Source organism: Ostrinia nubilalis, chromosome 22, assembly GCF_963855985.1.
Source record: "Ostrinia nubilalis chromosome 22, ilOstNubi1.1, whole genome shotgun sequence".
In the NCBI taxonomy this organism is placed as follows: Eukaryota; Metazoa; Arthropoda; class Insecta; order Lepidoptera; family Crambidae; genus Ostrinia; species Ostrinia nubilalis.
The window spans coordinates 8,923,564-8,929,559 of NC_087109.1; the positions used below are offsets into that span (position 1 = coordinate 8,923,564).

Here is a 5,996-nt window from a genome sequence, read left to right on the forward strand (position 1 = left end):
TATCACACTCTTTCAAAAATACAAAGGATTGCTGGCATGATGGAGATTTGAGTATGATGGGTCCAAAGAATGTCCTGGATTCAATTTGTGAGCATGTCATTTTCATGGATCCTGCTATAGTGATTACTGTCATTTCACCAGGGCAGTGAGAGAAAATGATTCGGTCTTGGACTTGTTCAGCATTGCAGGAAGGGACACCTTTTCTGTTAGAAAGGGACATGTCTGACAGTGCTGCTAATTCTGGACCGCTTCTGATAACCCCTGATTTGGAAACCATGGAACGATCTCCTACATCACCAGTCTGCAGCAATAAGCTCATTGGAGGGTTGACTCTATGTGGACCAGAACGACTTTCCATAGAGAATTTGCCTGCTGTGTTTGATTTCCAGTTATTCCCATCAATAGTTCTGGGAGTTCGTGTCGTTTCAGAGTAATCTTCCATCCAAACTGTGGGAGATTTACGAAGCGTAGATTCTAGTTCGTCAATTCTTAAACCTCCTACTAGTCCATAAAGGACAAGCATCACCATCAACTCAAGCCCAGGTGTCGCCATAGTGACTAAAGAGACACTGGTGCGGAGGATAGCAGTATCAGTTTCCACCTTAGTAACAAGTATTAATTTATTTACCCGACTATGTGTGAGCCTACCTCCCAGGGCGAGAAGATCTATAATTTCCTCCTGCATTTTCAACAATTCAGTTTCAGTGTTAGTGGTTGGGAGCATATCATCTACGAAGGTATTGTTAAGTATTGATGATGCACGTGGATATAAATCCTTATATTTATCAGAAAGATCTATGAGACAACGCGTAGCCAGGTACGAGGATGACTTGAGACCATAGGTAACAGTGTTTAACTGTATACATTTAATGTGGTCTTGAGCTTTTGTAGCTTCAGCAATGCTTTTAACCACATCTTCAGTTAATTGTGCCACAACTGGCACAAAATGATTTTAAATTGTCATAACTGTGATCATAAAATTGGTGGACAAACTGCAGCACCAAATTGAATACCGTAAAGTCATTTAATGTGGGCTGTTGATTCCCACAGTAATTTAAAATCATTCCAGTAGTCAGTTTTCGCCTCTTGCATTCTTCAGAGAACATAGACAGATTGACACTTATGTTTAGATTGTCCGGATTTTTTTTCTTTTTGCCTATGTTTTTGGCTAAGATGAACTGCTGGTCACCTACAGCTCCAGCAAGTTTTGGTTTACTCCAATAGCATGTTGTTGATGTAGTAGAAGGTTCATCAGACCTTTTTATAAGCCAAATGGCAAAACAGATTGCATGTTTGCATCCTCCTGCAGAAGCTGCGCAGTCGTTGCATTCTACCGTGACTATCTTTTCGGCAGATTCGTCAATGACAGCTGAAACTTGGTACAACTTCGCTTTCACTTTATGTTCGGGTGTTACCCTGCATTTAACGGTGCATGAGTTTCCTTCTCTCTTGATTTCTACATATCCTACGGCTGTGTCGACATAGGCTTCCCGTGATGCTAGTAATGCCTTAGCACTACGTATCTCTGCAACATTGTAGCATTCATTCTCGTGCATGTACTGCAATAGCATGAAATAATCGACTTTCGGCAAATTCCTGCTATCGGCAACTAAATATCCTTCAGTGTAAAGAGCAGGGCTTCTTTATTCTAAAATTATAGGCGCTGATGAATTTCACAATTTTTATTGACGACTTACAAGTAATAGCACATTACACGTTTGTTGCAGACACACAAGCCAGGTGTGGGTAGAAGCGGATGAAGATTTTGGAAGAAATAGAAATAGAGTACAATGAGGAGGACTGGTTGTGGAGCCTAGGGTCTGATCACAACTGCATTTCCATTCTAAGTGAGTAGGTGTCTGAGGCAGCTAAGAATGGAAAGTGCAGTCATGATGATGAGGACTGTGACAATTAGAGGAAGCCAATTCATGAAGGTGTGCCACAGCCCATAAGTGAGAGGGCTGTTCGGTTCACTCTCGGAGAAATGATCCTCTTGGATAAGGTCAAGTTTTTCATACGGCACAATAGTTCTAGAGAAGGACAGTCCTGTGGTGTTCAGAGAGACAAGGTCATATAGCTCAGTATGATATACCTGGCCATCACATCTGAATAGGTGAGTCTTCATGTGGACAGTTGGGGGGAAGCTAAAAGTGGCATCAGATGATGGGGAGGTGCCAGAAAAACTGAGCAGAATCTGTGCATTTAGGTGTGAGATTTCCCAGACCATGATTTGCATATTATTGCAGATATGAACTGTGGATGGTAAAGGTAGGGACACGGTATCGAATAGAAAGTATCGATACTGTACTCATGAGTAGTATCGATAAAAAAGTATCGTACTCGTAAAAGAATCGACACAAAAGTATCGATACCTCAAAGTATCGAGTTCTTTTCTCAGGCAGGGCCTACGCCATACGTTAGTTTGTCAATGTTAGTCAGTTCAGTAAGTATCGTCTGTACCTTCATTCATACAGTAAGAGAAAATGAAAAAGTAACAAATGGTACATATATAATTATAAGGGCTGATTTTTCCATCGTCTGATAACACTTAACAGACCAATAAAGTGTAATATGATTAAAAGTAAGTGTCACTTTATGTTATGCATTTATTATAAATATGAAGGTGTAGACAACTTTGATTCGCTGAGTTATACTTTATTGGTTTGTTAACTTATACCTTACGATGGATAAATCAGCCCTAAGATAAATAAAAACAACCTGTAAGTAAAGCCACAATTTTTTAATCTAAAATATTATAAATCCCATTCCTCCTCGGTACAATCGCTCAAGAAAAGAAGTTTGTCGAGCCTTTTTGGCGATAGGCGGTTACGGGTTTTAGTAATTGTACTTCCAGCTTTCGAAAACAATCTTTCTGAGGGCACTGAAGTCGCAGGAATCGATAAAAATTCTCGTGCCAATTTATATAATTTTGGGAAAACAACTTTCATGTCTTCCCATTGTTTCAGAGGATCCAAAGAGAGTGGCGAAACCTGTGTAGATAAATAATGGCTTATTTCATCCTTATTTTCAAACTGTGATGAAGCACTGGTTTTACTTCGCTTTTTCGTGTGAGCTAATTTCTTGTGGTGACTCCAAAAATCGTAAGTTGTTTCAAGAGAGGAATCGCTGTCATGATCGCTGCCGATAACACTAGGAGACGTTGTTATATATCTTCTCAGTGAAGAAATTGCCTTTGCACAAGCTTTAGCGTCCTGAAAATGGATATTCTTGAATCTCGGATCTAGCAAACATGACATTGCAATCAAATAATTACCTTCAATATGTCCGAATCGGCGTTCTATCTGTTTTAGGATTTCTTTTTTTACTGTATCTATTACCTTTCCATGGGGATCATCACCATCACCTACAGCCATAGGTATAGTATTAATCTGCGTCTTCAAACAGTTCACCATCGGAATTATTTTACTAATGGTTACATACTGTTCACCTGATAACTCTTTGGTTACATACTCCAGCGGTTTCAAAATACAAATCAATGTTTTAATATTTTGCATTTCTACAGCCGATGGTGTGGGTGGTGCTTTTGTATTTAACATCAAAATTTGATGAACTATTGGTGCTAATTCAATGTATCTCTGTAGCATATAATAGACGGAATTCCACCGAGTCTTCACGTCTAAAATCAGTTTGAGAGGTTGAGACCCAGTTTGCTTTTGACGTAAAGAGTCACTGAGGATTACACTGCTCTTGAAAAATTTTACAATGTCTCGTACCTTGCTTACTAATGCTCCTAAATCATTGACTGACATGGCAGATTCAGCAATTAGATTAATTGTATGAGCAAAGCAAGATAAATGTTTGTTCTTTTCTAGAAAATTTGCTATGCCGGCTATCATGTTCGAGCCATTGTCTGTAACTACTGCAGTTATTTTATCCAAACTGATGTGTATACCTGCACAAATTTCTTTTAATTTTTCAGCGATAAAATCACCAGTATGACGCTGATCCAGTGCAACGGTAGCTATGCAACGTGACACCAGTTTGTCTTCTTGCAAATAATGAGCAGTAACCCCTAAATAACTGGTAACAGTCATCATCTCACTCCAAATATCGCAGGTTAATGCCACGTGATCTACATTGTCAAATATATTTTCTATTTTCAAACGCATTACACTATAAAAGTGTTCGAATTGTGCTTTAAGGGTATCTACATGAGGAATTTTAAATGATGGACATGCTTGATGCATCAATTTTTTAAACCCACGCCCTTTCACAATGTCAAACGGTCTTTTATCAACGCAAATAAAATAAAGCAAACATTTGCAGAGTTTCAAATAATCTTTTCCTCCATCCAAATAAGAGTATTTTCGTTCCATTGATTGTACAATTGAAAGTTGCCTTTTTTTTGGAGGTGGTGCATAGGTTTCTTCTAACTCACCATCACCACTGATTACTATTGGAATTCTCTCGACATCAGATGGTGAAGGAGTTGTTAGCAATGCATCTGATTCAGGTGCTTTCGATGTACTTGTTGATGGTTGGGGTTCGTGATCACGACTCGTTAAATTCGACAGTTCTAACTTTTTCTGAATCGTCGACATCGTCGTTTGTTTTTTATCTCCTTTTACACTAAAAAGAATAATATAAAATAATCAGTTTCGTGCGCCTATTAAATGACTACAAAACAAATTTTAGGTTATATAAATAAGGACCATATAATCATTAAAAAAAATTACCTTGAGGCATCAGAATTAGGGTGTTTCTTTAAATGTTTATTCATGTTTGACGTATTCCCTGACGATTTTAAAGTTTTGAAACAAATCTTACATTTCACCTCATCTTTGTTAATCTTGACGAAATACTGCCAAACGTCACTCTTGGTAGGCGGCATTCTTTGGATATTGCACTGATTCAAATCCCGATACAAACACAGAATAATTGTGAGTGCTGTTCTGAATAGGTTGAAATATCAATAAGTCAATTATCATTTATCAATAATGCAAGAAAATCATTAAATATCAACATGTTATAAATAACAACCAACTGTCAGTTAACAACAACGAACGAATGAACCAGAGTTTTTTTTGTATGATTTTTTCGTGAGGTTAGGCAAAGGGATCTAAGTCCATACAGCTACAGTACAGCCAATGAACCATAGACTAATTAAACAAATGAAATGTGAATCCGGCAACCTACCGGCAACGGAACTATCTCTATGAATGAAAGCTTCAGCAAGATTGAACAAGATGGCGTTGCAAATGTTGCCATAAATTATGAATAAATAAAAAAACAAGTAATTTATTCGATACGATATCTGTCAAAAGTACTTGGTAAGTAAAAGTATCGAATACAAGTTATCGAGTACAAAAGTATCGGTATCGAAAAGAAACCTACTCGATACCATAAAGTATCGATACTTTTTTCGTGTCCCTAGGTAAAGGTAACTCACGGTCACACCTAATCCTAATAGTTGAACTGCCTGATTGTCTCCATGAGATCATTGAGTTTTTGGGGTCTAGAGACACAGTGTAACCTAGTTCTGAGGGCCTGTGACATAGGTTGGATAATGATTTCATGAATGATTTGGGATAACGACATATGCTAGGTCTCTCCCAATCAGGTGCACAGGATACATCCTGGGACATAAAGTTCACTGACCCATCTGCAAACACTTGATAGTCCCCTAGCATGGATGCAGTTGGCTTCAAGCTGAATAAGGACTCATGACATAGCCAGAGGCCACGTCTGTCAGAGTATAGGGCATAAAAATCCTTCAGCATCCCAGTGGACTTATCATTTAAGGAGTCCATCAAGCAGCCTGGAGGGACAGTTATGTGTCCTCCATGAGAACCTCCATGGGATACAGAGTAAACCATCACTGCCTCTTCATCCTTGTGAACCACATTGAATCCAAACATTTTGCAACCCCATCCAAAAGTACAGTATCCATAGATCTTCAAACAAGAGGAGTAGTTTGGGATACTAGTATTGAGACCCAGTGCTGATCCCAAAGCCGTGTCATTTGATTTGAATGG

The 5,996-nt window shown here is 38.6% G+C and overlaps 1 long non-coding RNA gene across 1 annotated transcript; it reads right to left on the bottom strand.

Annotated features, from left to right (window-relative positions):
- Positions 1-2,721: 2,721 nt before the first annotated feature.
- LOC135082606 (uncharacterized) lies at positions 2,722-5,390 on the bottom strand. The gene is made up of 2 exons (XR_010259419.1): positions 4,698-5,390; positions 2,722-4,590 (listed from the first exon to the last, which is right to left on the bottom strand). It is a non-coding gene; the product is annotated as an uncharacterized LOC135082606 (long non-coding RNA).
- Between the last annotated feature and the right edge of the window lie 606 nt (positions 5,391-5,996).